The sequence below is a fragment of the Schistocerca piceifrons genome, chromosome 3 (genome assembly GCF_021461385.2).
Source record: "Schistocerca piceifrons isolate TAMUIC-IGC-003096 chromosome 3, iqSchPice1.1, whole genome shotgun sequence".
In the NCBI taxonomy this organism is placed as follows: domain Eukaryota; kingdom Metazoa; phylum Arthropoda; class Insecta; order Orthoptera; family Acrididae; genus Schistocerca; species Schistocerca piceifrons.
This window is the reverse complement of record NC_060140.1, coordinates 872,705,393-872,726,822: the sequence shown is the minus strand read 5'-3', so window position 1 is coordinate 872,726,822 and position 21,430 is coordinate 872,705,393. Positions and strand designations below refer to the sequence as shown.

General features: G+C 41.4%; 1 protein-coding gene across 1 annotated transcript in view; it reads right to left on the bottom strand.

Annotated features, from left to right (window-relative positions):
- LOC124789138 (putative neural-cadherin 2) overlaps positions 1–21,430 on the bottom strand; it is a 137,230-nt gene that overhangs the window by 82,705 nt on the left and 33,095 nt on the right. The window lies entirely within an intron of this gene.

The window sequence follows — 21,430 nt, the reverse complement described above, 5'->3', positions numbered from 1 at the left end:
TCTCCATCACTTCCCCCCGCCTTCCTTCTGTCCATTACGTCTTTCCCCCTCTCACTGAGCTTGATCCCAGCTTACGGATATTGCAAGTGAAACCTTAATCGAGAACTCAATTCATTTAAAATGAGTGGATAAATCAGTTGGGATTGTTAATGCAATGGGTATAGGAGAGACCTCTCTCACTGCTGGATCTGTGAGGACATTAGCTTGAATGACAATACTTCTCAAAGTTTTGATCTGTGGATGGGTAGGACTGAAAAGTTTTGATAAGCTACAAATACAGCATTCTTCTTTCCTTAACTGAATGTGATGAAAAAAAAGGAAAATACACTGTTATGTGTCCAATATTTGTTTAAAATTATGTTTAAGGAGAAAGAATATATGTGATATATGTGGAAGAAACAATTTGGCTAATGGTTTAAATGTCCTTATATTTAAGTTAAAACTGACTCCAAGAAGTAAAATGAAACCACGCGTTTTCACAGCACAACATTTTGTTACTTGCAGTCCATGTTGCAGGAAAATCCATATCTTTTTAAACAAAGATATATAGCCTACGGCCATCTGTATGTTAGTAGATTGTCATATAACAATTTGTAGTAAATCAGTTAGGAACCTTACGAGTTTTTTGCTGACTATGTTTCCCCCTGGTGTAGTATACATTTATATATGATATATATTAAAAAATATATAACCGATGTCTATCTGAATTTTTATTAGAGTGTCACATAAAAATCTGAAACATTTTTGTCAAGAATGTTTCAATAGTTTTCTTAACAGTCTTTCCCATTTATATAGTCTATATATAGATATATACCACATATATTTATAGAATGTGTGCCCTATATCTGTCTAAACATTTATTACAATGTCATGTAAAAATATGAAGTAAATTGGTCACAAAATTTTCTAAATTTGTGGTAACAGTATTACACTACAACTTATCTTTATATAGTAGCACAGATATTTTGCTTGATATGTTAATTTGAATGTTAGAATGTGTGGATGAATTTCATTTTTGTTCTCAGATACTTTCTTAATTCACGTCTGGGTTTTTATAAGCTGTCAGTGGTGGAGAACCAGCCACCCACCCAAACTTCCAGTCCATTACATACTGACCAATTTGGTCACTCTCATGGTCTGAGCAACTGTGGATGTTTCAATCTTCATACACCAAGTGACAGAGTGAACAAAGGAGAAAGACAGTCAGTGTAGTAATTGTAAATGAGAATCTAATAGAATGCAAACACAATAGTCCTATGTTATTTTAAGTGATTTACAGGTTTAAGTAGCAGCCTGGAATTTGATGGACCAGATCTTACTAAGGGGGCAGGACTGTTGTGGGAACAACTGAATTTCAGACTTTGCAACCCATCAAGAGGTGTGTGAGTGAGCCGCCTACAAGATCCTGCTGCTGGGTGCTAGAATATTGCTGAAAAGCTTGGTGCAAAGCCTCAGTCCACCACAATGGTGGGCTGAAATTCCATGTGCCCTGGCACAATGCTTCCCATGCTCACCTACTTGACAGGAAGTGGGGCCCTGTCACAGCATAGCCGGACAGAGTGAATATAAATACTCGCTGCTTAGCTTTTAGCAGCACTTGTATTCACACTATGAATGGCTATGAGACTTTTGACAACAGATAGTCTCTATACCAGCTGGCAGTCTAACACAGGCCAAGCACCTTCAGCTTTGCCTAGCAGCATCACCAGCTAACCACAGATCAACCAACCATCAGTAGACCTGGTGGTTATTGGCCTGATATGAATGCCTTCAAAGGAGGAACACTTCTAGGGTTTCTTTGTACAGCATCTGGGCACCTCCAGAGGTCCTGAGTTCAGCACAGGGCTTCTGTTCATGGCCACCTTGGCTTAAGACAACCTACCTTACATCAGCACTACTACCGAGCCTAGTCACAGCCTTCCACTGAGGCAGCATGAGACAGCAACGCTGCCATGCATACCTGTACTGCCACCAGGTGTCATGCTGGGCTAGCAACCACTGCTTGGGATCAGGCATGCAACTGTGATGCTGACACCAACTTCTGTGTGGAAGTCTTGAAGAATACAGAACTTTAACACACTAACTGAGCTTTCCTGTTTCTGCACACACTGAGGCACTGATAGAATGCAAACCACCCTCCTGTGTATGACATTCTGGTATGGAAAAAAACCATCCTGGCACATAATGGTGTCCACATCCACGTCAAGATTACAGAAGCTATACCCTGAATTCCACAAGTCAAAAAAGACCTAGAAAGAGCCTAGATAAATTTTAGACTTAAACTCATACAGACAAAAAATAACAGATGGGACGTGCACTAAGAGAATGAAACTGCAAAGGAAATGGCAACAGAATGAACTGAATAAAGAATGAGACTCCATGGAGAAAAAAGTGAGAGCTGCATGGCAAAGCAGTTAACTGAATTATAAGGTTTTCATGATCCAATAGTATCCAGTTGCACATAATAATTAATAAAGATAATTAGCTGTATTTATGATGAAGTTTTAATCTTTTCAGTCTAGATGGCTACAATAATGAATAATGCATCATTTTAAGTAGTCCTACAATCATTATTTTGTTTGCACTCTCCTTCCCTGAGGCCAGAGTGTTGTTCCCAGAATATTCACATAACTGGGAAAGAACAGTTTTTTCTGTTAATTATGTAATATGCCAGTTTATTACTATTTTAAGCATAAACAATGAGTGAGAAATGATATTCATAAATATCATAAGCAGTATATAAGAAATTATAACTTAATTTAGTCTGCAGAACCAGTTAATCATTATTCATCCAAAAGTCATCTCAGAATGATATAGGAATCATTGTGGTAATGACGAACTTCAATGCAAGACGCTTTTAATAGTTTCTGCAATGAACTCTCTTTGCACATCTGGCACTAAACCTAAAGAGATTCTGGTCCTATGTAAAGTACACCAGTGCCAAGATGCACTCTGTGGTAACAGTGGTGATGTTATTGATGAGATGCCACTACAGCAGAGTTACTAAACATGGTTTTCTGAAATACCTTAACAAAAAAAGATGAAGTAAATATTCCAGAATTTGAATCAAGAACAACTGCCAACATGAGCAATTTAGAAGTAGATATCCTCGGTGTAACAAAGCAGCTTAAAACACTTAAGAATCGAATTAGCTGGGGCAGTACTTGCACCTAAATGTGTGTTTATAGATCATCTGGTGATGACTTTTGTCTTCCTTAGAAACTTTGCATTATTGGTAGAAAAAGCATAGTACAATAACTCAACAAATGTAGTAATATGTGGTGATCTCGACACTGATTTTCTTGAAGAATCTGTTAGAAAGCTGCAAATGATAAATTTAATCATGTCATTTAACTTAAAGATAAAAGCCATATCTCCAATGAGAGCTGTCTTGACAAGGTGGCCACTAACACTGACTGCACTGTAAAGATTATAGATATTGTTTTTACAGATCACAGTGCACTTAACAATAATTTGAAACCACCACACAGTGTACTCTCAACAGGAAAAATATCTATTAAGTATGCAAATTACAGTGACAGTAAGATAAATATCTTTATTCTTAACTTGAAGAAAGAAGACTGGCAAACTGTATTTACTTGTTCATCTACAAATGAAAAGCCTGAATTTTTTTTGCAGATATTTGAATATTATTTGAACTGTTATTTCCAATGAAAAAAAAAAAACTATCACTAAACAAAAAAAGAATGCGTTGGCCGCAAAAGATATTAAAACTTCATCAGAAAAGATGAGGCTGCTGCACAGACTTAGCAGAATGGACAGTGGCAAATCCAGAGTTGAAGGCATATTGTAAACATTACAAAACCACATACAGGAGAGTTAACAGATGTGCTAAAAAGGCTCATAATGACAAAGCAAATAGGGGTGAGGGGGGGAGGGGGTGCTCTTCTAATAAATCCAAAATTGTCTGGGGTATAGTAAATGAACAAACTTGTAGAATGATAAGGGTAGAGGATGAAATCATACTGAATATCGAAGAGCAAAAGACTGAAAATGTACATAAAACTGTTAATAAATTTAACAGGTAGGTTTCAGAAATTGCCACAAATCTCTTGACCAACTCTCCAAACACTGTACACTTTCTTCCCACAAACAATACTCCTCTCAGTTCCTTTGTCCTATCTCCCATAACTCCATGTAAAATTGAAGATATTATAAGGAAAAAAATTTGAAAAGACTTATTCTGCTGGGTATGATATGATAACCTGCTTCTTATTTCATAAGCACGCCAACTGCATCAGTAAGCCCCTGTCAAATACACACACCAAAAAAGTTTTTGCATCACCTTGGTTCCGAGAGTTCCAGAACCTGTACGGAAAATTGGAATAGAGATCTGTTGTGACTCGCCGATCATTCAAAGCGCCACCGCGCAATTACGCGCGTCCTCTACGTGCGGCGCTGTCTGCCAGCCATGCAGCAGCTGCGCCACCTAAGCGGCCAGCCGAGCAGCGGCCGCTAGACTGGGAGTCAGTGCTCATTCGAATGCTAACGTGTACACACGTCTTACTTGTCAACTTACTCTGTGACTTATATGTGTTGTGTCGTTCCGAAATATATGTGTTAAACTTGACGATATAACAATTGGCGACGAGGTAGTGGATTTTTCCTTTTCACCGTTGACTCACAGGGTTCCATGGCTACTGTCGAGCAACTATTGCAAAATCTCCTTGAACAGCAAACGCTTCTAACAGCGGCGATTCGCGATTTCGTCGCGGCGTCAAATGCGGGGTGTTTCTCGTCGTTGGCTATACCTCCTTTTCCTCCTTACGACGAGACGGCGGAAGGCTGGTCTGATTATGAAAAACGTCTTCGACAGCACTTCTTGGCATTTCATGTCACGGACGAACAATCATGTAAGTCTCTGTTCCTTTCCTGGATTTCACCTCAAATGTATCGGTTGTTGTCGCAATTGGCTCCTTTGAAGGATCCTGCGTCTCTGTCCTTTGCTGAAATGTGCTCACTTCTGTCTGTCTATTTTCAAAAGCAAACGCATGTGGTAGCCTCTCGTGTTGCCTTTTATTGTTGTCAAAAACAGCCACATCAATCCTATCGCGCTTGGGCTGCTGAACTTCACGGCCTCAGTTGAAAGTGTCAGTTTGTTACTGACGTTCACAAAGAATCCTATGCCGATTCCATGGTACGGGATGCTATTATCCGGTCGGCGCCCGACAAAGAAGTTCGGCAACATGCCCTTCAGTTGGCGAATCCGACTCTAGATGAAGTTCTCTCCATTGCGCAGTCTTTTGAAATTTCTCTCGCCGCTGGGGCGCAAATAGAGGTGTGGGGTGATGTCTGGGAAATACAACCTCTGTGCGCTGTTGAAAACGCATGCGGCGCGTCCCCGCCGGCCGACATGGCCGCAGTGCGCTCCCACGTGCAGCCTCGGCCTAGCCGTAAACAACCCGCTAAGAAACTGCAGCGAAACCCCCGGCAACTTCCTTCATGTCCGCGGTGTTTTACGAAACATTCACACGAGGATTGTCCTCAACGTTGGGCTGTGTGTCACAATTGCAAAAAGAAAGGTCATGTGTCTTACGTTTGCAAATCCGACCGCATACATGATGTTCATGAACATGACGCTGATTCTGATTCTGTGTTCTGTCAATTGCACTTCTCCCCTTTCAGGGAAGTTATTTCTCACTGTCCAAATCCTTGGTCGAGATGTTCGCATGCAAGTGGATACCGGTTCTGCTGCCACTATAATTAATTCTCACACATATCTTCAGTTGGGTTCTCCACTCCTGTCACCTGTCACTCGGCAATTGCGGACGTACAATAAACAGAAGATTTCTCTCTTGGGACAGTTTAATGCTGAGGTATCTTACAAATCCGTCGTTCGCATTGTTCCCATATTTGTGGTCGACCAGAGCAACGCAGAAAATCTTTTTGGTTTCGATGCTTTTCACGTTTTTGGGTTCTCCATAGATGACTCTGTCAATATTGTCTCTGATGCTATTCCTTATGCTCAACTGGATTCCTTGTCGACGACATTTTCGTCCCTTTTCTCTCCTGGGTTAGGCCATCCAAATGACTTTGAAGCTCATATCACGCTCAAACCCACTGCTCGCCCTAAGTTTTTTCGGGCTCGGCCCATTCCTGTGGCCCTTCGTGATTGCGTAAAATGGGAGTTGGATCATCTCACTACTTCAGGGGTCTTGCTTCCTGTCACTTCCAGTGAGTGGTCCTCTCCTGTCGTTGTTGCTAAGCCAAATGGTGATATTCGTTTCTGTGACGATTTCAAAGCCACTGTAAATGCTCAATGCCTCATTGACACTTACCCTATGCCCCGTCCTGAAGAACTGTTCACTAAACTTGCTGGAGGCCAGTATTTTTCTAAAATTGACCTGTCAGAAGCTTATCATCAACTTCCTCTCGACGCTGCTTCCCGGCAGTTTCTGGTCCTTAACACCCCTTTCGGCCTCTATCAATACCAATGCTTGCCATTTGGGGTTGCTAGCGCCCCTGCTCTCTTTCAGCGATTCTTGGAACAATTATTGCTCACTGTCCCTGGGTGTATCAATTACATGGACGACATTGTTGTCACTGGCTCCACCACTGAAGAGCATCTTCAAAATCTCCGCACACTTTTTCATGTCTTACAGACTGCTGGTCTTAAGTGTAATCTTGAGAAATCACAATTTTTTCGGGCATGTATCACGTACTTGGGGTTTCAACTCTCTCGGGATTGTATTCGTCCGCTTCAGCAAACTGTCGCTGCGATCGATGCCCTTCCTCACCATACATCTGTTAAGGAACTGCAGGCCTTCTTGAGGAAAATAGCATACTAACACAAGTTTTTACCGTCTGCGGCTTCGGTGGCTCAGCCGTTGCATCACCTGTTGCATAAAAACGTGCCTTTTCACTGGTCCGCGTCATGCGATGCGGCTTTCCAGAAATTGAAGACTACGCTGAAACAGGCCCCGTGCCTGGCTACTTATCGACCTGGCCAACATCTTGTTCTTGCCACAGACGCCTCTCAATACGGCGCCGGTGCAGTCCTTGCGCACCGTTTTTCTGACGGTTCGGAACAACCCATTGCTTATGCCTCCAAAACGCTCATGGATGCCCAACAAAAGTATTCTCAAATTGAGAAAGAAGCTTTGGCCATTATTTATGCTCTTCATAAGTTTGGTGTTTTTCTCTATGGCTCAAAATTTCATCTTGTTACGGATCACAAACCACTTGTTTCCTTGTTTCATCCATCATCACTTCCCGACAAGGCTGCACACCGCCTCCAGCATTGGGCTCTTTACGTGTCTCATTTCAATTATGAGATTCATTTCCGGCCGATGGCTCAACATGCAAATGCTGATGCTCTGTCTTGCTTTCCCATGGGTCCTGATCAGGCCTTCGATAGGGACGAACTTCTGTGTTTCCACTTGGATGTTGCCAAGCAGCAGGTTGTGGACGGGTTCCCCATCACTGGGGACAGGCTGGCGGCTGCTACGGTTTCTGACCCTACCCTCTCCCGGGTTTTACGCTGTATTCAGAAGGGCTGGCCAGATCGCCCGTCCGCTAAGACTTCTGATCCGTTGCGAAACTACTACACTTTGCGCTACCGCCTCACAGCTAGGGATGGTGTTATCCTCCTCTCTACTGACAATGCTTCGCCGCGTGTTGTGGTACCTGCGTCTTTGCGTGCTTCGGTCTTGCGCCTCCTTCACCAATGGCACTGGGGTGTGTCTCGCACAAAATCTCTGGTGCACCGTCATGTGTACTGGCCTGGCATTGACTCTGAAATAGCACACATGGTCGCTGCCTGCGGCCCTTGTGCATCACAGGCCGCTGCCCCGAAGTCATCTTTGTCACCGTGGCCTTCACCTGAGAAGCCCTGGGAGCACATTCATGCTGACTTTGCGGGACCCTTTTTAGGTACTTATTGGCTCCTTGTGATTGACGCCTACTCTTACTTTCCTTTCATTGTCCGTTGCACGTCACCTACCTCCGCGGCAACCACCAGTGCTCTCGCCCGCATTTTTTCTTTGGAAGGCCTCCCCTCTAATCTTGTTACTGATAATGGTCCGCAATTTGCCTCTTCCGAATTTGCGGATTTTTGTGCTCGTCTCAGTGTTATGCATGTCACGGTCCCGCTGTTCCATCCACAATCCAACGGTGAGGCTGAACGACTGGTCCGCACATTTAAGGCTCATATGCGGAAACTTCTGACTTCTTCTGCTGCTGATGATGCGCTTCTCCAGTTTCTGGCGTCTTACCGTTTCACCCCCATGGGTGACCACAGCCCGGCTGAACTCTTACATGGCCGACAGCCCGCATGCTACTTCATCTTCTGCGGCCTTCCACCTCCCAGCCGCGGGTGCCTTCACTTGGCTGGTTCACCGCCGACGACCTTGTCTGGGTACGGGGATATGGCAGGCGGCCAGAATCGAACCCGGGCCGCATCTTAAGACACCGTGGCAGACGCCTGTATGAAATCCAGACGGACATGGGTGTTGCAGTGCGTCATTCGGACCAGCTTCGGCCTTGTGTGCCAGCAACACCTGTTCCGAATGCCACTACACCACCTTTGGCTCTACCTGACGCTCGGGATCTTGGCATCTCTCAATACTCACAACGCAGCCCTCTCACCGTCATCGCGATGGTAGCACAAGAACGGACACCACCAGGAGACGTGCCCATGCAGGAACCGGATGACCATCCTCTGTCAGAGCAAATCTACTCCCCTCCTCCTCCAACGGACGCCGACACATCGCCCATGTCTCCTGTCATATCAACTGGACTTGCCGCAATGGGCAGATTGGTGCATGGGGCCCCAGCAGATTCGAACCCCATGTCTCCTGTCATCTCGACCTGTTATCATCGGGGACACTTCCGTCCGTACGGGAAGCCTCCTCCTCGAGACTTTACAGAGAGTCAAACAATGCCTATGGACGTTAGCCATCTCCAGGACACCTCTATCAAGACCAGTGCAACAATTTCAAAGGGGGAAAAGTGTTGTGACTCACCAATCATTCAAAGTGCCGCCACACAATTACGCGCGTCCTCTATGTGCGGCGCTGTCTGCCAGCGATGCAGCAGCTGCACCACCTAAGCGGCCAGCCGAGCAGCGGCTGCTAGACTGGGACTCAGTGCTCATTCGAATGCTAACGTGTACACACGTCTTACTTGTCATCTTACTCTGTGACTTATATGTGTTGTGTCATTCAGAAATATGTGTGTTAAACTTGACGTTATAACAAGATCAACATAAACATCATTTCTGCCCTTTTTATTGCTAATAAAAATCACACATTGTATGTTGTACCACCATACAATGAGACCTTCAGAGGTGGTGGTCCAAATTGATGTACACACTGGTACCTCTAATACCCAGTAGCATGTCCTCTTGCATTGATGCATGCCTGTATTCACCATGGCATATTATCCACAAGTTCATCAAGGCACTGTCGGTCCAGATTGTCCCACTCCTAAATAGTTCAGTGTAGGTCCCTCAGAGTGGTTGGTGGGTCACGTCGTCCATAAACAGCCCTTTTCAATCCATCCCAGGCATGTACAATAGGGTTCATGTCTGGAGAACATGCTGGCCACTCTAGTCGAGCTATGTGGTTATCCTGAAGGAAGTCATTCACAAGATATACACAATGGGAGCACAAATTGTCATCGATGAAGACGAATGCTTCGCCAATATGCGGCTGATAAGGTTGCACTATCGGTTGGAGGATGGTATTGACATATTGTACAGTCGTTACAGCGCCTTCCATAATCATCAGTGGTGTATGTTGGCCCCACATAATTCCACCCCAAAAACAGGGAACCTCCATCTTGCTGCACTCACTGGACAATGTGTCTAAGGCATTCAGCCTGACCGGGTTGCCTCCAAACATGTCTCTGACGATTGTCTGGTTGAAGGCATATGCGACACTCATCACTGAAGAGAACATGATGCCAATCCTGAGCATTCCATTTGGCATGTTGTTGGGCCCATCTGGTTTTGTGGTTGCAAAAATGGACCTCACCATGGACGTCAGGATTGAAGTTGTGCATCATGCAGCCTATTGTGCGCAGTTTGAGTCGTAACATAACGTCCTGTGGCTGCACAAAAAGCATTATTCAACATGGTGGCGTTGCTGTGAGGGTTCCTCTGAGCCATAATCTGCAAGTAGCAGTCATCCACTGCAGGAGTAGCTGTTGGGAAGCCTGAGTGAGGCATGTCATCAGCAGTTCCTGTGTCTCTGCATCTCCTCCATGTCCGAACAACATTGCTTTTGTTCACTCCGAGACAGCTGGACACTTCCCTTGTTGAGAGCCCTTCCTGGCACAAAGTAAAAATGTAGACATGACTGAACTGCAGTACTGATCATCTAGATGTGGTTGAACTACAGCCATGTACCTCCTTCCTGGTGGAATGACTGGAAATGATAGGCTGTCAGACCCCCTCCATCTAATAGGTGCTGCTCATGCATGGTTGTTTACATCTTTGGGTGGGTTTTTAGTGACATATCAGAACAGTCAAAGGGACTGTGTCTGTGATACAATATCCACTGTCAACATCTATCTTAAGGTGTTCTGGGAACCAGGGTGATGCAAAAATTTTTTTGATGTATGTATTATAAATCGTCACTTCTAGAGAGAACATTTCCAAACCAGATAAAACATGCTAGAATTATACCTCTCTATAAGAAGGAAGAGAAAAATGACATAGCAAACTGTAGGCCACTTGCCATACTGTCTGCTTTCTCAAAAATCTTTGAATACTGTGTGCCAATAAGATGAGAAATATTTTTAATTTCTAGCAACATAATCTCATCTTCCCAATATGGATTTCAGAAAAAACAGGTCCACCACACATGTTCTGTAAGCATTTTTGCAAAAGTACTCAAGCTTTTTTGACCATAAACAACCTGCTATTGATATATTTCTTGATCAGTCCAACATATTTGATATGGTTGACCACAAGCTGCTCCTTGCAAAACTCCAGCAGTATGGGATTAGAGGTGTAGCCCACAGTTGGTTCTGTAGCTACCTCAGTGAAAGAAAGCAATATGTAGAAATAAGAAATTCTAAGACTTCCGGGTATTGTAGGTCAGATACACTACATATCAAAAATGATGTGCATCAGAGGTCTGTTCTTGGCCCTGTCCTTTTCGTTCATTAATGACCTCCCAGATCACATACCAAATGCCAGCTCCTTCTTGCATGCTGATGGCACAAATATTTTGATAACAAGTAGAGGTGACATATTGCAAGATGATGTCAATCAAACTAATTGTCAATTAAAACCTTGGTTTGAAGCAAATAGCTACTCGTAAATACACAGAAAAATGTAACTATGAACTTCCACACAAGAAAAAATCTGACTCCCTTCAATTACAAATAGACAGGACACCAAATTTCTTGGACTTACTACCAGTAACACTCTAAATTTGAAACCATATATTGAGGCATTGTCACAAAAGCTTAACAAAATCTGTTATTTATTAAGATCATTAAAAAACACAGCTAGTGTAGATACTTTGAAACTGATGTACCATTCACATCTGTCTTGATGTATGTCCTGATCATCTGGGGAATCTCTCATAATATTCAAACTACAAAAACAAGTGGTAAGAATAACGACTTAAAAAAAAAAAAAAAAAAAAAAAAAATGAGCACTGTAAACCACTGCTTAAACAGTTGAAAATCCTGCCACTGATATGCCTCCTTATAATGGAATTGGCTTGTTTTACAGTACAGCACTTGGAATCCCTCCACAGAAATGTAGACTGCCACACACATGACACCAGAGGAAAACCCAGTCAAATTTTAGCACACAACACAAAATTATATGCTAATAGGGTTAAGTGTAAGGGTGTTAAAATATACAATGAGCTCCCATAAAACAAAAAAAGCAAAAATCAAAAAATGAGTAAATTAAAGGAATCATTACTAAGTCAGTGTTTCTGTTTCCGTATGTGAATTTCTTGAAACAAAATTTTAATTACTTGTAACAAGCTGGATTTTGTTTTAACTATACTGTACAGCATGTAATTTTTATCTGTGTGTGCACTAGGTGCACAAAACTTAGTAATACTAATATAATCTCCAGTGGGGACCCATCTGTACTGATATTCTTGGCAATGATAGCTATGCAAAACATATGGATTATTTCTTAGTCGTGTAAATTTTCATTTGTTATTCACTTGTATTTCAGTTTAGTAAGATAATTTACACTATTATTTCTTATAGCATTATGTTTTTGTCTGTATCTCATATATGTATTTTGCTATACGAAGTATGTACCAGCACCACCACTATCCTACCATAATTTTTAACTGACTTGTCCTATATCATGATGTGCTTTACTGTACAAAATGTATGATCTACAAGACTAATAATAAATGAATAAAGGCAAGGCTTCTGGTCCAGGTTGTATACCAGTCAGATTACTTTCAGAGTATGCTGGTACAATAGCTTCTTACTTAGCAATTATATACAACTGCTTGCTCAATGGAACTAAAGACTGGAGAGTTTCACCAATCACACCAGTACCAAAGAAAGGAAATAGGGGTAAATCTCTGAATTACAGAACCACATCAATAACGTCAATTTGCAATAGGGTCTTGAAAGATATGTGTTTGAAAATCATGAATCACCTCAGAGAAAACTTATTCTTACTCTTCTGTGTAGATTCAAATTTTTGTAATTCTGTCACTGTAGTCACTATTTGATATATTAATTGGAGGAAGTAATTTGTCTATTCATTTGTTTTGGAACAGAGATCTCAGAGGGGGCTCACCACAATGCACAAAACTTTTCTTGTAATATTACTACCTGAGTGAATGAGCATTTCAGCACTAACCAAGGAAGTAGTTGAACTGCACTTTTATTTTGTAAATTTTCTTTCTTTTCTTTTAACTATGTTTGATTAATGGTACAAACTGGACAGTTCTCAAGAACTGGTCAAATAAAGCTTTTGTCAATGACCTTCTTTGTGGGTGATATGTGTTTCCTTGGGATTTTTCTGTTAAATCTCAGCCTAGAACCTGCTTTTCCATGTCTAGTTATATATGGCCATTCTCCCATAAACTGTCCTGGAAATATGCTCCTACATACATGGGAGTTGCGAAGGATTCCACTGACCACCAATGCTAAGACTGCAGTCAAGCAATCATGGATTTATTTTTATATTTGCTTGCATTACATTAATGTATACTTAGGATCAACTCTAATTTTCTGATTATCATCTGCATGTGCATTGTCATGATGTCCCCTTCTTGTAGGCTGACCCATCTTCATCTTCTGAGAGCTAGAAACATCATCTGCCAGACTATTTATATATCATGAACAATAATGGCACCACCACACTTGCTCATGATATACACAATGCTACTGATTGTCATTCTCCTAAGAGATAACACACTAGTTCTGTTGGCTAGGAAGTCTTGAGTGAATCACATATCTGTTCCAGTATTCTGTAAGTGTGTATTTTGTTTGCTAGTAAACAGTGCAGAACTGTACTGGAGCTTTATGAATGAAAAGAAAAATCTGATGTTCACTTGATTGGTGCTGGTGGAATCAAAGGCAGTAAAACAAGTCCCAAATTCTGGGCATTGCTTCTGTAAACATTCTTAAAAAATTGGACTACCTTCACCTTTTTCCATCACATTGAGCACTCCTTTGTTTCAGTGACCTAAAATGACTGTTGTTAAGAGATACCAGTTCTTTTACATATCTAATAAAAATTCTAATCAGTCTGTCAGATAGAGTGACTTTTCTCTACAGAATATGTTAGGCTGTTTTTTTTCTGTTGTAAACTTACATGTTTATGGATTTGCCTTTCACTCATTTGTGTGACAAGCAGATTTAGGAACCATATTATGATTGTCTTTGCTAAAGCCATGTTGGAAAATTTACGATTCAGCACTCATTTTATCATCTTCCATTTTAGTAACATCATGTTTAGTGATTGTCTTTTATATAACAGTTGAAAATGTAGTACAATTACAGAAATAAATCTGTAATTCTTTTGTTCTACATTAGTTGAAATCTTTCGAATAAATAGTGTTCTATAGAACAAAGGAACTGCCCAGTAGAAATTTTATCAGTTTGCTTTAAAATTTACTAGCTACCTACTAGATATTTCATTACATTTGGTAAATGATCAAAGATTTTGTTAGCAGCATTATTTACCTTTGTCTGAGCTAGGCAGTGGCAATCAATATCCCTTTCGAACCACATAATGTAACAGAGATTCCTCAATAGTAGTACACAACACATCATTTTCAGTATACTACAAGATACTGGTACATTGGTAATTTCATTACATAAAATTTTTTTTAAGACCACATTTTAATTTTCATCTTACACCTATTGTTGTATAATGTTATCAAGAGTAGTAACCAACGTTAAAGGGTATTAGCTCAATACTAATCTACTAAATGATGAAAATTTTTGTTCATGATGTAAACAAGTTTTAATTACTAGTTTTCAAAATGAACTGGAACAGTGCATTTTGTATAAAATAATGAAGATTTGAGATTGGAGTTATGACTGTTGTAGGGAAGTAAAATATTAATTTGTTTTAATGAAAACTTATGTATTGTGAATATTAATGGTTAAAAATATGGTTATAATAGAGGGAAACATTCCACGTAGGAAATATATATCTAAAAACAAAGATGATGTGACTTACCAAATGAAAGTGCTGGCAGGTCGACAGACACACAAACAAACACAAACATACACACAAAATTCAAGCTTTCGCAACAAACTGTTGCCTCATCAGGAAAGAGGGAAGGAGAGGGGAAGACGAAAGGAAGTGGGTTTTAAAGGAGAGGGTAAGGAGTCATTCCAATCCCGGGAGCGGAAAGACTTACCTTAGGGGGAAAAAAGGACAGGTATACACTCGCACACACGCACATATCCATCCACACATACAGACACAAGCAGACATATTTAAAGACCAAGTGTTGGTTAAGTTGATCCTGTGGTGAACTTGGGTTGGTAGACAGCGATGTGCATGAAGGTTAGGTGGTTGTGTTGCCGCTAAAACACGTTAAAGGACGGAGAAATTCGGGAAAATTTCGAAAAAACGTGTAAATGTATTAAAAGGCGTGGTGTTGTGGTGAAAGATTACGAAAATGGGGCTAACAATTGTAAATAATGACGTTAAAACCTGTGGAGAGCGGCTAAAAATGATCAGTGATGTACGAAAAACGGAAGTGGAAATAAAGTAAAAGTTATTAGAACTAGCCGAAATGGTTATTTAATACGTGAAGGCAGCTGTTATTGAACTAGAAACGGTTAGCGGTATTGTTGAAAGCGCAAAATAAAAATTTTTTGGTTATGGTTTGGAAGTGGGTTACGTATTATAGAGTATATATAGGCGGGATAAATAGGCGGGATAAATTTGTATTACGGTAAAAAGGGAAGGTGAATAGAAAGTGAGACTACTGGTAAACGCAGAAAGAGAAAATAAAGAGAAAATAAGACGACAGGAAAGATTTCGAGATGCAACAGCGACAATAACAAACGTAATTGTTGGGTTCAAATTAATGATATGGTTATAATAGAGGGAAACATTCCACGTAGGAAATATATATCTAAAAACAAAGATGATGTGACTTACCAAATGAAAGTGCTGGCAGGTCGACAGACACACAAACAAACACAAACATACACACAAAATTCAAGCTTTCGCAACAAACTGTTGCCTCATCAGGAAAGAGGGAAGGAGAGGGGAAGACGAAAGGAAGTGGGTTTTAAAGGAGAGGGTAAGGAGTCATTCCAATCCCGGGAGCGGAAAGACTTACCTTAGGGGGAAAAAAGGACAGGTATACACTCGCACACACGCACATATCCATCCACACATACAGACACAAGCAGACATATTTGTATGTCGTCTTTAAATATGTCTGCTTGTGTCTGTATGTGTGGATGGATATGTGCGTGTGTGCGAGTGTATACCTGTCCTTTTTTCCCCCTAAGGTAAGTCTTTCCGCTCCCGGGATTGGAATGACTCCTTACCCTCTCCTTTAAAACCCACTTCCTTTCGTCTTCCCCTCTCCTTCCCTCTTTCCTGATGAGGCAACAGTTTGTTGCGAAAGCTTGAATTTTGTGTGTATGTTTGTGTTTGTTTGTGTGTCTGTCGACCTGCCAGCACTTTCATTTGGTAAGTCACATCATCTTTGTTTTTTAATGGTTAAAAATATTCATATTACAAAATTTAACATTGGAAGATCTATATTTTGCCAAAATATTATGTAAAATATATTTATTTTATTCTGCTGAGCATACTGCAATAAATAATATCTTCGTATAATATTTTCTCCACTGTAAATTACATGACATACTTGTTATAACAATAGGAAACATCAGCCAATAACCCACTGACAAGGACCGTGCGCCAGGAGCAACCTCTGCAAGAAGTGAATATAAGCGCCACTCCTATCAGCCCAGTGGTCATTAGTGGACAGGATTTGCAGAGTATTAGCATGGCCTGGCAGAGAGTGCTACAATATCTGATCCATATCCATTGCTTGTTTGAAGATTGAGTATAACAAGAACTTGGATTTATGTTGTATGTCGTCCATCGCTTGAGACACCTTTGTGCATTCAAGTTAAGTATTGTCATCCTCCTTTATTGAAATGAACTACTAATTTCATTTGCTTGAATTGCTGTAAAGCATTCTGACAAATGCAGCTTCCTTTAGGCACCCTATACGAAACAAGTGGGCAAGACCCAACAATTGGTGACGTGGTGTTACAAACCAACCCTGTGCCTGATGGTCTGACTTTTTTGTGTTTTTTGCTGGCACCTTAATTCTCTCTTGTCTTTACTTTGCAGGTGTGCTTCATTGCTTTAACAGTTTCTTGTCCTTTTTGCTAATCAGTGTTTTCAGGTGGGTGTTGCAGAATATTTCTTTGTATATATTTTTGTCTTTTTGTTGCATCTGTGTCTTCCAACAAGCCCCCACCCCTCCTCCCACCTGTCCCACCCCCTGTTCAGGCACTGCAGATGCAAGCATTAGATGTCTCACAGCTAAAGCAGATGTTTCAGTTTCAGATGCAGCAAATATCTACACTGCTCAACACGGCGCAGCAGCTACTCGCCAACGCTGTGTGCCCTAGGGAACAAGCACACCCTACAATAGCTGCTATACCACCTTTTCAACAGTTTGGCGAACAAGACAAGGAATAGCTCAAGTGGCTGCACTAGTTTGATGCCCATATGCTGGCTCACAATGTCCCAGGTACATGAAACTTCACTATCTGTTATCAACGGTAGGAAGAGCAGTGTTCAGATTAATTCAAAAACTCTTTCCTAACACCACTCGAGTGAACTTGCTTATGACATGGTGACACTCACTAACAAACTATTATGAACAGCAAGTGAATGTGGTAGCAGCTAGGTATCAATTCTTCAATTGCAAAAAACGGCCAGAACAAACTTATCATGAGTGGGTAACAGATTTTCAGGGCATGACAAGGAAATGCAAATTCAAATGTGCTTGCAGTGCCTTATGTTCAGATGTTATGTTGTGTGATGTGATCGTGTACTATGTACCTGATGTCAAACTCAGAGAACAAATTTTGAAACAGTCTGATTCATCATTTCAGCAGATAGTGCAAATACTAGATCAGTATGATTCTGGTGCCTTATCAGCTTATACATCTAGGCAGCCAGCTATTTGGAGGGTTGAGTGCCATGTACCGCTCACATACACAAACAGTGACTTTTACAGTGCTACAATCACATGAGTGTGAGAAAATATTTGGTCTTGATTCATTTGGTTTTTTTTTAAACATTCAGGACAATGTATTGTCAGTGTCTGCATTCAATACAAAGGACAGAGTAACTGGGTTGCTAAAAGACTTCCCAGAACTCTTTTCTGGAGGTTTAGGCATAGCTAACAATTTTGTTGCATATATTATGCTGAAAGACAATGAATGCTCAGCTGAAATTTTGCCAGGCCTTAACTGTTCCCATTGCATAACAGGACACAGTTGCTGCTGAACATAAAGAATTTCAAACTAGTGGAGTTATTGCACCTATATCAGCTAGTCAAGTCCACTGGTTTTGCTCCCCAAACGTTCAGGTCGCATTCACCTCTGTGTTGAATTTAAATCTAAAGCCAAACCACAAACTGTCATTGATACTTATCAATTGCCATGCTTGGAGGAGCTCATGAACAGATTAGGCACTGGACGCTACTTTTCTAAAATTGATTTGCGCGATGCATATCTTCAGATACCGCTCGATAAAGAATCTTAAAAAGTGTGTGTAATTAATACTCAACTGGGATTGTTTAGATATTTCCATTTGCCTTTTGGCAGTGCTTCCACACCCACCATTTTTCAATGGTATTTGGAACAGCTAACCGCACATGTGCCAAACTGTTCATATTATTTGGACAACATAGTCATAGCAGGTCGTACACCTGAAGAACGTAATGCAAATTTGCATGCTTTGTTTCAAGTGTTGTCTGAGGCAGGACGAAAGAGTAGACTGGACAAGTGTGACCTATTAAAACCTGAGTTGCAGTATCTTGGTCATGTCATAAACAGTCAAGTCCTCTTCATTCACATTTGTTAGCCATATGAGATTTGCCAGTTCCTTGCAGTATCACAGAATTGCAGTCAGTTTTAGGGAAAATGAACTATTACATTCAGTTCACACTAATGCTGCACAAATCGCAGCCTCATTGCAACACTTGCATCACAAGAATGTCCCCTTTGTTTGGACAGATGAGTGCCAAGTAACTTTTCAAAAAATTACAGGTGCATTGCTCAGTGATCGATGCTTGGTTCACTTTTATCCTGACAAACCAGATGTATTGCAAGTTGATGTTTCCTCTTATGGAATCAGTGGAGTGCTTTTGCACAGAATTGTGATAAAGACAGAGCTACTGCTTTCGCATCAAAAGTGTTGTCGAAAGCTCAGTGTAACTACTCACAAATTGAAAAAGAGGCTTTGGCTATTGTGTATGGTGTCACCAAATTTCACCACTATTTGTATGACAGAAAATTCTACTTAGCAGATCACACACCTTAGCAGCCCTTCTTTCATCTGACAAAATCAGTTCCTGTATGAACTGCCCAAAAACTGTAAAGATGGGCTTTGTTGTTTTCTCAATACCAGTATGAGATTGTGTATCATCTGACAGCTCAACATGGTAGTGCAGACACACTTTCATGTCTTCTGATTGGCCCTGACACAGACTTTCACATTTCTGACTCATCTTGTTGTCACATCAATGCTCAGGATTCTGAATTACTTCAGTCTTTTCCTTTAAACTGTAAGAAAATTGCACAAGTCACGGAAACTGATTCAGATTTGAACATTTTGCTAATACACATTTGGACGTCTTGGCCTAATTCCTTGCATAGCATAAAAAACTCTGTAGTGCGCCGATACTTTGCCCATTGGCATAGCCTTGCAGTATAGAAAGGTGTGATTCTGATTCAAAATAACAACAGACAGTCACGTGTGTTAATCCCTAAAGTTTTCTAAAAAGAAGTGTTGCGGTCACTTCAGCAAGGACACTGGGGGATTGTTTGTATGAAACAATTAGCATATTGACACCGTACTTGGCAGGGTATGGATGCCCAAATAGAACAGATGCCTGTGTGGAAAATCAGTCCACTCCACCACAAAAATTCTCCGCTTGGCCTAAGTCACAATCACCATGGCAACGTGTGCACATAGACTTTGCAGGCCTTTTTGGACCACCCATTGGTTGATTGTGGTTGACTCATACAGCAAGTTTCCTTTTGCTGTGCCAATGAATTTAACAACAACACATAGCACAATTCAGTTGATGTCATTGATTTTTTGCCTAGAAGGTTTACCTGAAGTAATAGTGTCAGACAATGAATCTCAGTTCATTTCAAATGAATTTGAAACATTCTGTGAACACAATGGAATGCAGCATCTAACTAGTGCACTATTCCATCCACAGTCAAACGGAGAAGTGGACGTTTTGTCAGAACATTTAAGCAGCAGATGGCCAAACTTCACTCTGCACACAGCAGGGATCAAGCACTGCAACTGTTTCTCACCTCATATCATTTTCATCCACAAGATGAACCATCACTGGTGGAATTGCTTCACAGCTGCCACCATCAGATGCTGCTCCACCTGCTCCACCCTCCTCAGCACCCAGCACTGAAGGAAGGCTGTAAGTATCGCTTTGTGCCACATGTTATTGTCTTTTACGGGGTTTTTAGTGGCAGCAGATGGTTGGCACAAGGTGAGATCATCTGTGGACTTGGGGTTTGCATGTTTCTTCTTTCAGGTCCAGATGGTTTGCAGCACCGCCATCAAAATCAACTTTGCCTCTGTCATGTACACAATGATCTTTCAGTCTCTCTTCCCCCAGATTCATGGGCCCAGAGGACAGCGTGGCCACAGCAGCTGCCAGAAGGTGTCATCAGGACACCACAGGACAACCCCATGGAGATGAAGCCTTTGCCTCTGCCATCTCCTCTCATCCTACTGATGGAGTTGGATCCACCCACACTGCAGCCATTGCCACCTTCGTCCTCTGGTTCATGGCAGCAGGAGGTGGACATGTACCATTCTGGTCATTTTCCCAAGGGATATTTCCGCCAGAGCGCAGGTCGGATGGCGGGGTACGGACGGAAGCTTGACATTCCCTGCAGCCACAGCTTCCAACCTGACGTTGCGCCCACGCTCCTGTATCCCTCATGATGACAGTCCATCACTTTGTGGGGTGGGGGGGGGGGGAGGGTGGGGAGGCATGTTATGGCATAACCACAAGTGCCGGAATGAAGATGAAGAATGCAAGACCAGAGAAGGTGGTGAGGAAGTGTCAGCCAGTAGCCCGCTGACAAGGACCGTGCCGCTCCAGGCCCAACCTCTGAAAGAAGTGAATATAAGTGCCACTCCTATCAGCCTCAGTGGACATTAGTGGACATGATTTGCAGAGTATTAGCATGGCCTGGCAGAGAGTGCTACGATATCTGATTGTAGTGATCTGTATCCATTGCTTGTTTGAACATTATGTATAGCAACAACTTGAATTTATGTTGTATGTCACCCATTGCTTGTGTCACCTTTGTACATTCAAGTTAAGTATTGTCAACCTGCTTTATTGAAATAAAACTACTAATCTTATTAGCTTGAATTGTTGTATAGCATTCTGAGAACGCAGCTTCCTTTAGGCACCCTATATGAAACGAGTGGGCAAGACCCACCATTAGTTACTATTAGTACTAACTCATATTTAGTTCTTTGTGAGGTGTTTGGAACTAGTAAATGAAGAAAATTATATGAATATCTGTGTTGGAATTTTTATTTAGAAGGTAAAAATAGGATAATAGCTAAAGAAAGCATTATAATCAGAAAATGTAATGAACCTAAGACATCTGCAGATACATGAACAACCATGAACATCACCCTCAAATCCTATCAAGATAAGTATTCATCACCATAAAAGTGTTGCTACCT